The sequence below is a fragment of the Mus caroli genome, unplaced genomic scaffold, assembly GCF_978045245.1.
Source record: "Mus caroli unplaced genomic scaffold, Mus_caroli_1 scaffold_2, whole genome shotgun sequence".
In the NCBI taxonomy this organism is placed as follows: Eukaryota; Metazoa; Chordata; class Mammalia; order Rodentia; family Muridae; genus Mus; species Mus caroli.
The window spans coordinates 149,371,813-149,383,494 of record NW_028227257.1 but is presented as its reverse complement, the minus strand read 5'-3'; the positions used below and the strand labels follow the sequence as shown (position 1 = coordinate 149,383,494).

Sequence of the window (11,682 nt, the reverse complement as noted above, 5' to 3'; positions counted from 1 at the left end):
CCTTGACTGCCTTGTTCTCTCATTAACAGGACACTGAGGCCCAGTCAATTGCCCAACCACCAAAAGAGCTCTGAGCTTTGAATTAGCATCTAGACCCTTTGACCTTGGAGCCTCTGGGATCAACCATGATGCCCCATGCCCTGCCAGATGGACGTGTGGGTCAATTACAGCTCCACACAGAGAGATGCCCAAAGGTGCAGGCATAGGGGGTAGGACTGGAGAGCACATTTATGGAATTGGGGAGATAGCTCAGCTTATAAAGTGCTTGCACCCTTGTAAAAAGCTGGGCATGGCAGCACATGCCTGTAACCGCTGTACTGGGGAGAACAGGAAAGCACGGACTAGAGGCTCCCTGGAGCTCAATAGCTAGTAGCTGGCTAGCCAAGAATTGATAAGCTCTGCGTTTAGTAAAACTCACTCTCAAAGCAACAGAAAACATTTGACATCAACCTCTGACCTCTGAACATATCTGAACACACATGTGTGCAAACATGACCACATACACTGTACAAACAAATTTAGTGGTCTCCTCAGAAGGGCTGAACCCAGGGACCTTCTGCTCCATCTCCCATGATACATTGCCCTTTACTTACGGTGCATTATGGATCCAACAGCCTCCAGGCTAGTGGAAGTGGATCTCACTGCACAAACAGCGAGTGGTAACTAACGGTCCATGGACGCTCTGGCAGCCATAGTGGTTAAAATGCTATTTCTGCGACCATTTCCATCACCAAGCATGTGACCTGATGTGGCCTCCAGGTCCTCACTGGACTAAGCCAAAATCTGTGTTGATGATGGCTGTGCGGTTTTCATGGGCTCTCGGGATTTTGAAATCACTCCCATGGAAAGGATAGATGGGATGAAGTTAGCCTGATGCCGTGGGGCTGCAGAAGGAGGCCACTGGGAAAAAAAAAATAGTGGAAAGAGAACTAGAGACAGAGACAAAGTCAAAGACAAGAGAAGGAGTGGAGACCACTCGGGCAGCACAAGGCAAGAGAGAGCTGGGAGCACAGGGAAAGAACCCAGAATTCATGACGAATGTGAGGAAGAGGAAAGGCAGGATGGGGCCAATGAATGGGGCATATTCTGAGAGTGTTGTGTCAATGGAAGCTCCAGAAAGCAGGGATATAGGTGTGGAGTGGACCCTGTTCCCATGTTTCCCCCTGTACAGCTCCTTCCATAACAGACAAGGAAAAGATGGACCCCAGATGAGAGCCGGGAAAGAGCAACAAAGGAAGCAGATACCATGGGGAGGGGACTGAGACCATCTCCCACAGGCCCCACCAACAGGGTCCCAGGCAGATGCCCAGGCCACTCCAGAGTCCATCTCACACACACACACACACACACACACACACACACACACACACAAGCACATTTTATGGAGCTTGCCAGTGACTGCACAGCTCAACACATGCCTGGCAGAACGGGCAAGTTCTGAGAACAGCCACCGTCAGCCCTGGCTCCCTGGTGCGCCAATTCCGAAAATGACAAACGGAGACAGGAGGAAAAGGTTGGAAAATGGGTACCTCCGAGCTTCCCTGCGTCTATTGCAGGGTTTAGAAATAGCTGAGCTCAGGGGAGAGCCATTGGGAGGTGTGCCCACTAGGCAGATAGAGACCCATGGGAGTACTCAGATCTGCTCTTGCAAGAAGCCAGGGGAGGGGTACCCCAGGAGAAAAGAGGGTCACCAGGAAAGCACAAATGTCAAAATGGACACCACAAATAGGCCAGTTATGGTCCAAGACCCGGGAGCCTGACTCTGTGTGTGTATATACACATATTCATGTATGTTTGTGCACCTATGTGTGTCTCTGTCTACACGTATTTGTTTCTATATGCATCTCTGGGTCTGTGTATTTGTGTATGTCTGTATGTCTGCATATTTACGTGTGTATGTGTTTGTGTGTTTGTGTGTGTGTCCATGTATGACCATATAAGTCTGTGTGTGTTTGTATGTGTGCATGTGTCCATGTATGACTGTGTAAGTCTGTGGGTGCTTGTGAGTGTCTGTGTGTATTTGTATGGGTTTCTATGTGTCTCTGTGTTTGTGTTCATGTGTGTCCATGTAAAACTGTGTAAGTCTGTGTGTGTGTGCCTGTGCTGTTCGTGTGAGTCTGCCTGATAGGAGCTCTGAGGAACGATTCCAAGGCCTCAAGCCCCTCAATCCATCTGAACCCCCCCCCTTTCTTTCTTCACCCCACCCCCATCAAAAAAAAAAAGACCAAGAGAGAGCGAGAGAGAAAGAAGGAAAACAAAATATCTACAGTTGTCGAGACAAGAGAAGAAAAATAGAGGCAAACATCCGTAATTTTCTCTGTGGGGCTTTGCAGTAATTGAGCCATTTGGATAAAAATAAAGGCAGCGGGCCCCTTAGGTAAGAAGAGCTTTTGCAATCTAAGAAGCTTGAATTATGCGTCTTGTGTCACTTGAAATCCCCCGTCCTCCCCCTTCTCTGCGCGACCCAAACCACTTTCCCTTTTCTTATTATTTTTTTAAGTACCCTGTCAAATGTCCTCTGTAGAGGATTTCAGCTGTCACAACTAATTTCTATTTTCCCCTGCGCTTCCCCCGTCAGTACACTGAGAAGGGACCTGGCTGGACCCCTTTCCCTTCCCTCTCTCGGGCACCCACTCACTCTCCTTATTTCTCATTATGGTTATTATTTCAAAACCAAATTTATATCATCGTCCTGTTGGTGGGAATGTTTAAGGACTGGGGTTGGCTGCTGTGGAAGGCTGGAGGGCCCAGTCCCTGTGAACCACTCCCAGTCCCCAGTGTATGCCTCCATCTCCACCCCAACCCCCAGTCTCCGATTCCCACCACCCTCCTCCACTGACCACCCACAGGGGAAAATTCACAGTCAGACCCAAAACAGAGTCTGAGGTTCCTCGGACACCAGTCCGTGCATGAAGAGGGCTGAGGGGACCAGCTACACCTTTCTCTAGACTTCTGCCTTTCTCATCTGGCTTTCTGCTATCCTTTCTATCTTTAGCTCCCCAAAATCCTGCTCTTGGTGGTGGTGGGGGGCTTCCAAGACAGGGTTTCTCTGAGATCCAGTAATAGAAACTTGATCCCCAAATCCAAAGTTAGCTTCCGATTTCCAAGGCTGGATTGTGAACCCTAACTCTGTCCCTGCTGTGCTGGGATTATAGTGTGTATCACCACACCTGGTTTTATGTGGTGCTGAGGATAGAACCGAGGAACCTGTGTGTCTTAGGCAAGTGTTCTACCAGCTGAGCCACACTGTCAGCCCAAATTCCTTTATAAGATACCTGAGTGGGACTAGCGCCCCCCCCCCCCCCCCCCCCGCAGGCCTGTAACCCCAGCCACTAGGGAGGCCGAGGAGGAGAATCACATATTTAAGGTCTGCCTGGGCAATTTAAGGAGACCCTGTCTCAAAATAAAGTTTAAAAAAATGAGTTGGAGCCAGGCAGTGATGGCTACACACCGTTAATCCCAGCACCCATTTTACCTTTATAAACCGGGAAGTTTGTCCACGGGCCATGTCTGTCCCCTCTCTAACCAGAGATTGCCATTTGTCCCATTCTGGGACAAATATTCCTTATCCCTCCCCATGCTCCTTTTATTCCCTCTGCCTTGCTCCCTTCGCCTCCTCCCTCGTTCTCTATCTCCTGTCTTTGTCCCTTATCCCTGTCCTTTGTCCCTCTGGGGCAAATAAATATCCTTTGGACTAAGAACATAGTCTTGGGGTATCTTGAGCCAATGCTGAGGTTCTCTACAGTCTGCTTTCTCATATCACCCAGGACCACCAGCCCAGGGCTGGCACCACCCACAGTGGGTTGGGGCTTCCCATATCAACTATCAATCAAGAAAATATACCAAGAAAACTCTTCACAGGCCAACCTAAAAGGAATAAGAGAGCCGGGCGTGGTGGTGCACGCCTTTAATCCCAGCACTCAGGAGGCAGAGGCAGGCAGATTTCTGAGTTCGAGGCCAGCCTGGTCTACAAAGTGAGTTCCAGGACAGCCAGGGCTATACAGAGAAACCCTGTCTCTAAAAACCAAAAAAAAAAAAAAAAAAAAAAAAAAGGAATAAGAGGCATTTTCTCCCTCCACCCCACTCCCACCCCCAACTCCTCCATCTCTTTCTTCCCAGACAGGGTAACAGCCCTGCCTGTCCTGGAACTCACTTTGTAAGCCATGCTGGCCTTGAAGGCAAAGAGGTTTGCCTGCTTCTACCTCCTAACCGCTGGAATTAAAGGCCTGCCACAGTGACTAGCACCTGGCAGGAGGCATTTTCTTAATGAAAAGTTCCCTCTTCAGAAACAATTGTAGCAAGGGGTAAGTTGACCTAAAAGTAGCCAGTACTTATACACACAGACAGTCATCCACAGGAGCACACACACAAAAGAAACAGACAAACTGGTCCCTGGCTCCTCCCTTCTCCCTTTCATGCTGTGGGTGACTGCCCTGTGGAGCACTCTAGTGTACAGAACACTCACTCCGAGATGGCTGGAAGAGTCAGCCATGATGGTGCTGGAGAAGCTGTGGTGACCGGGCTTTTTGTGATTAGATCGCCTGTACAGAGGCAGCTGGAGAAGTGACCGGCTTGATCTGGCATTGCCAAATGAGGACTCTCATGGAAGAGCCGGGGCTCCATCCCTCTTTTCCAGTGTTCCTCTTCTCCCTGAGCCCAGCCTAGTTCTCAGAGAGCTGCTTGGTTGTTTGGGTGGTCCAGTCTTCCTTCCCAAAGGTCCTAAGAGGGGACAGGGAAGATCTTAGAAAAGTCCATGACTCTTCTCCACGGAATCTGCAAACTGGAGAACTGGATTCAGAGCCAGCCCAGGCTGGGGTAGGCTGGATAACTAACACCTTCCTACTTCATGAATGACATCATACAGAGAATGACTCCCCTGCCCTCTGTTAGCCTCCTGCCTTAACTGCTTTACATGAACTAACTCAATCCTGTCAAAAAGGTCTTAAGTGGCAGGCACTGAGATTGTCCCTATTTGACAGAAGGGAAAACTGAGGCACAAAGCCTGACCTACCCTAAGTTGCACTGCTAGGAAGAGGCAGAGTCAGGAACTGAACCCAGGATGTTTGGATCAGAACGTTGACTCTCCTATTTAGTTCTGCCCCTACATGTTCAATATCATATTCCACTGCCCCTATATGTTCAATATCATACTCCACTTCCCCTTAAAAGGTACAGCTGCAAACCAGAGTCCCAGTTCTCCCTGATCTCAACTTGACTGCTTCACAGTTGTTCCTCACCTGAGAAACTGGAAAGCTAAGCTTTTCTATCAGTGAGAAGCCCTGTATGTTATTCAACATAATTCACTGTGGCCCCCGAACCCTGATGAACTACATTTCCCAGATGACCCTACAGATGGGGTCACGTGATTCATATTGGCCAATGGAGCACAAAGGGGAAGTACTGTTGCCAATTCTATGCCTGCTTCTTAAAACTTCCTCGCCTCATCTCAGTCTCTGGACTCGGGGCTCCTGAATGACTGTGTTGAGCAGATCCTTTGCCTGTTGAAGCCTGGCCTCCCACAGAATGTGGGTCGAGCAGCAGATGGGCTGTCCCGTTTGTGTGTGTGTGTGTGTGTGTGTGTGTGTTCATTAGCTTTTCTTCATTATGACAAGACACCTGATGAAGTGAAGGGGCCTGAGGGAGGTTAGCTAGAGACATTACTTTTAGGCCTGTGGGAAGACAGTGTTAATACCACCAGGCAAGAATAAGATCACTACCACATTTTTTTAGCTAAATTTGAAGAATGCTATATTAAATACTGGACAGGTCTATATGTAGAATTCCCAGAGAATGGCCACGAATTCTGTTAGTCTGATGCTTATAAAGGCACAACCCACAAGGCCACACACTTCCCACCTTTGTGCAACCAGGGGCAGTCCGCACTTCCTGCCTGTATACCTCCTGTCAATGGACCTCCTGCCTACGTGCGTGCGATCAAGCACTCACCCTGCTGTTAGAGCAACCAAACTTGTCTATAGAAGTGAGAACACCTGGCTTGCTGTCTTCTGTGAACGACAGCCCTCAGCATTCCAGGAAGTTATCTGCCTTGGGCGAGTGGGGCTCACAGGTCAGAAACTAGCTCTCTTAAAGACAGTAATTAAAACTTAAAACAACTTTAGCCCTCACACTAGGACTTCAGCCTAAGGAAAAATGTTGGCCATAGTGAGTTCATCATATCCAGACAATTCCTCACAGATGTGCCTAAAGGCCTGGCTCTTTGGTGATCTAGATCCTGTCAAATCCACTTGATTGACACCTTAGAGAGCTCCTTTTAAGGTTCTTCCTCGTTTCTCTTTCCCATCTGCCTTCTTTCCATTCTGTGTCCCCAGAAAAGCCGTGGCAAGGTGTGGGCACCGCAGACCAGTCCTCAGTGACTGGCTGTGCACTGCAGACTACAGTAGGGAACTGTAGGGTAGGCAGAGAGAGCACCTCGCAGGCCCACAGAGGAGTCAGCCGACTCTGGCTGGACAGCAGTGAGCTCAGGAGCTGGCCCTGTCTATTCACCCTGCAATCCTCCTTGGTCACAGCTTTTCCAACCACACTTATTCTTCCTCCTCTGTCTCTCCAGGATCTCTGTGGAAGTCACAATCAAGCGTGGTTCTGGGAAACGGTGCCGCGCATGCGCAGAACTTCCTGTGCTGGCATTCATTACATCAAACCCGCTGCGTGAATTTTCTTGTTGCCCGGAATGGCAATGTCCACGTGGCACAGAACAGAATCTGTTTTACACAGAGTGATGGTGGGAAGGGTGACATAAGATGTCTTTGCTAGGGGCTGGTGGTCAGCCCTGAGCTCAGTCACCACCAGAAGCCATGACTCCCAAAGGCTACTTGATTCCCATGAGGGAAGCAGCCAGCTACGGGAGTGGCTTCAGTGGCAGCACAGCTCACTGGCCAGTGTTCCTGGAAGAGATGATGCTGGTGTCAGCAGGGTTCTCGAGGGCAGCAGTAGCTGGAGCTACCAGCAGCAGCTTCTCCCAGGTCCTCTTCCGACTTACGGTGCAGAGGCCGTGGCTGTTCCATCCGGAGGGCAGGGTTGGTGCTGCTTAACTGCGTTCCCGAAGCAAGAAATTTGAGAATATTCTTCTCAAGAACTTTATCTCCAGGACATCAAGGACTCCAGGCATTGTGGGAGACCTTCAAGTTATACACAAACTGCTTTAAAAACTACTGCCTCACACCGGAGAGACAGCTCAGCAGTTAAGAGCATGACTGCGCCTGGCGGTGGTGGCACACGCCTTTAATCCCAGCACTCGGGAGACAGAGGCAGGTGGATTTCTGAGTTCGAGGCCAGCCTGTTCTACAAAGTGAGTTCCAGGACAGCCAGGGCTACACAGAGAAACCCTGTCTTAGGGGGGAAAAAAAAAAAGCACGGCTGCTCTTCTAAAGGACCTGGGTTCAATTCCCAGCAACCACATGGCAGCTCACAACTGTCTGTAACTCCAGTTCCAGAGGATCTGAGACCCTCACACAGACATACTGCAGACAAAACACCAACGCACATAAAATAAAAATAAACAAATAAATAAATAATGTTTAAAGATTTTAAAGTCTATTAAACAAACAAAAACAAACTACTATCTCACCAGGTGAGGTGGCTCATTTAATCCAAGGACTCTGGAGTTCCAGGCCAGATTGGCCTACCTATAGAGCGAGTTCTAGGACAGCCACAGCTACACAGAGAAACCCTGTCTCAAAACACCTCTCCCTCCAACTTTATTTAAAAATCTGGGCCTGGTGGCAAATGCCAGCACTGGGACATGGCAATGAGGATCCTTGAATCCTGCTGACCAGTCCAGCCTGGCCTACTTACTGAGTTCCAGGTCAGTAAAAACCACTGCCAAAAATAAAAATAAAAAGATGGCCAGCACCTGAAGAAAATACTCAAGGTTGTCTCTTCTGGCCTCCACATAGATGCACACATGTGCACATGCACACACACATACATAAAGAGAAAAGTCTCCATCAGTGCGGCTGTACACACCTGTGTCTGCCTTTGCTCAGAGTCCCCATCCCAGGTCAGTCTCCTGCTGGGGACACTTGCCTCTGGGGCCTTCTTCTGTAGCTGCAGACTCAATCTGGCCTCCACTCACAATGCAAAAGGACATGAGACACTTGCCACAGGGACTCCCTAAGTCACTCTGATACCTCCTCCCTGCATACTAGATGCAGAGTCTCAGGGCCACACAGCACCACACACCCTGGACAGCCCCACCGTCCTAACATCCATAGCTCCCTGGCAGTGTGACAGCTGTGTGACTCTGAGATCATGCAGAACCTCTCTGGCGCTGTTCTCATCTTTTTCAGGAGTCCCTAAGGCCCAGGAGCCACTCTCAGGAAAACATCTCAGTGGCCACCACAGGGGCAGAGGAAGCCAGCTCCCCACAGACCCCTGAGTTCTGCTCTGCATCCAGCATCTGTTCATCTGGGAAACAGTCAGGGCACAAGCTAAGCCTACTGGCAGAGGCGAGCCACCGTGAGGGAAATTGCCCTAAATGTGAATCGGCAGCCGAGCTGGGAAAAGCGATTTTGCCGCTCTCAGGCAGATTGCGGGAGCCCTTCCCTGCACAATATTTCAGCCTGTCTGCCTCCAATCACTCCCAAATAATATGTTTTATTTGGTGTGACTGCTTGCTGCGGTCCCGCTCCACTCAACATCAGTAGCCAAAGCCTGACACTGCAAATCATCTCTCAGCTGTTCATTCGAAAAGAGTGAAATGGGCTTTGGACTTCATGCCTTGGGTCACTGGTGGGTCTGTCACTGAGCGAACCTGAGTGTGGGCTGCAGTTGTTTACTGTGTACCTGAGAAGAGGCCTAGGCTGACTGGACCCCAGGGTTTCATGAAGCAGCCCTGGTGTCTAATCTTAACTCTTCCACTGCTGGGCTGTGTGACTTCAGGTGCTCTGCTCAACCTCTCTGGGCTTTATCTCATCTATAGAGGACATGATAAGATTTTAGCAACTAGAGATTTCCCCCCAACAAGAAGCCTGTGACAGCTAGGCCTAATGGCTCACACTTGAAATCTCAACCTCAAGAGGCTGAGGCAAGAGTGTGGTGTGGAGAGTTCCAAACCAGTCTGCACTGCATGAGACCCTGTCTCAAAAACAAGAAAGAGAAGCCTGGAGAGATGGCCTAGTGGTTAAGAGCACTGACAGCTCTTGCAGAGGATCCAGATTGGAGTCTCAGCACCCACATGGTGGCTCACAACGGTCTGTAACACCAGTTCCGAGGAGTCTGATGCCCTCTGCTGGCCTCTGTGAGCACTGCATGTATACGGTGCACCCACCAATATTCCTGCAGGAAGAACACTCTCATATGCATCAAATACAAATGAATAAATCGTTTACAAAAGGAGGGGGAGTTCTAACAGCCGGATCTTGAGGACTTGAAGCCACGTGAAACAGAAAAGGTCAGGCAGTGAGTGGGGTGTAGTGAGTCACCCCGAAATCTCAGCACCTGAGAGGCTGACACATGAAGGTCACAAAAGGTTGGTCACTCGAGGCTATGTCAAGTGTGTGTGTGTGTGTGTGTGTATGTATGTAGATAGATAGATAGACAGACAGACAGACTATAGGTTTTCACTCCTAGTAGATCCCAAGACTAGCCAGAAAGGGCGTGGCGCCTGATTCAACAGGTAAAGAGTTTGCCAAAAAGACTAATGGTCTGAGTTCAGTACTGAGGCTTGGAAGGAGAGGGCCAATGCCGGCAAGTTGTCCTGCCTGTGTCTCTGCCTCTGCCTGTGTCTCTGTCTCTGTCTGTGTCTCTTTGTCTCTCTCTCTCCAGCTCCCATGTCTATCCTTAAGGTGGGGTGCTCTAGGGATGGCCAGACTGATACATATGGGGTGACTAAGGGTCATAGTAAGGTGTCTAAGGGAGCTGAGAATGAGTCAAAAGGCTTTCTACTCTTCCCATAAAGCCAAAATCTGCTACAGAGCAAGTGCTTATGTCCCTAAAGCATCGCTATCAAGGTGTTCAACAACCAGCCAAGCTTACTTACGACCACAAGGTGTAATGGCCTTGATTTAACTGAGTTAACCCTCATCTGTAAATCCAAACACCTCTCACAAGATATTTTATGATTTCATCTATGAAAAGAAATTCTTTACAAGAAAGACAAGAAATCCCACTCATTTAATTTTTACTCAAAAATTTAAACTTTTTGAAATTACATGTTCAGGGCTGGAGAGATGACTCAGTGGTTAAGAGCACTGATTGCTCTTCCAGAGGGCCTGAGTTCAATTCCCAGCAACCACATGGTGGCTCACAACCATCTGTAATGTGATCTGATGCCCTCTTCTGGTGTGTCTGAAAACAGCTACAGTGTACTTATATACATAATATAAGTATACATATTATTATATACATAATAAATTAATTAATTAATTAATCTAAAAAAATAGAGTTGCTATGGTCATGGTGTCTCTTCAATAGCAATGGAGGACCTAAGATGTGGTGGCGCACGCCTTTAATCCCAGCACTTGGGAGGCGGAGGCAGGCAGATTTCTGAGTTCAAGGCCAGCCTGGTCTACAGAGTGAGTTCCAGGACAGCCAAGGCTACACGGAGAAACCCTGTCTCGGAAAAAAAAAAAAGAAAGAAAGAAAGAAAGAAAGAAAAAGAAAAGTCAAACCAAAACAATATAAAATTTTTTTTGCCTCTGCCTCCGAAATGCTGGGATTAAAGGCAAGAGGCATTGCTGGCTTTTCTTCTGGGGCGGGGGTAAGGAGAGAGCATGGAAGGGCTGGAAGGGCAGGAACCACACAGCTCTGAGGTCCCAGTGAAAGGCATCCTGGGACACAGGAGCTGAGAGGAAGCCTCCTCAGCAGGGGCCCTGCAGCTCCCAGGGGAGGGTGATCTGAGGGGCTCAGGAGCCTCAGCCCAGCTCCTTCTCTGCACTTCTCTTTATTGTTTCTTTTTTTTCAACGAATGAGTCACACCAGGCAGCAAATCTCATGAAACAGATTGATTGGAGAGTCCAGGAAAGGAGGGACAAATCCAGTAGTGGACCTATGCTCCCAGGAGGAAGCAGGGAATTGGATAAAGCACAGTGCTTATATAGGGGTGCTGGTGTGTGTGCATGTGGGGTGTGTGTGTGTGTGTGTGTGTGTGTGTGTGTGATTTCCAGGGTGTGGATTGGTGGGGTTTCCTATTCAGGGATTGGTGACTTTGGTTCAGACTTTTCACCTAAAATTAGCATAATCTGGGGAGGGTGGTGTTGAGGGAGTGGAGATGACCTTTGTGACAGTTAAAACAGGGGATCTGACCCTCCGGTTTCCCTTTCCCATCGGATCTTGACACTGGTCTTGGTGGTCGTTAAGGAGGAAGAATACCCTGAAGCTGGCCTCACAGCGATGCAGTCTGCTGTAGAGCAGCAGGCCAGACTCAGACATATATGCCTGGGCTTTGTGAAGTGGGAAAACTTAAGAACTGGTCAGTGTTGCTGAATACTGGCTTACTTCCATGTTTTTTTTTTTTTTTTTTTTTTTTTTTTTTAAGGGCCATGTAACCTGTGAAACAGCCATTATATATGATTTGGTCTACACTTGCTGGAAAAAATCTACAAGAGGATCCGGAAGCTAGCCGAATTTTTTGGCTAGTACATAGCCAGGCAGCCATTGGAATCAGAGCTGCAGACAGATTAAGGCCAGCCTGGCCTACATTGAGAAACCTCATTTTGGAAAAGT

The 11,682-nt window shown here is 48.8% G+C and overlaps 1 non-coding gene across 1 annotated transcript; it reads left to right on the top strand.

Annotated features, from left to right (window-relative positions):
• The first annotated feature begins 11,260 nt into the window (after nt 1–11,260).
• Nucleotides 11,261–11,390, top strand: LOC115030470 (small nucleolar RNA SNORA61). Its single transcript, XR_003836066.1, has one exon. It is a non-coding gene; the product is annotated as a small nucleolar RNA SNORA61 (small nucleolar RNA).
• Nucleotides 11,391–11,682: the final 292 nt, after the last annotated feature.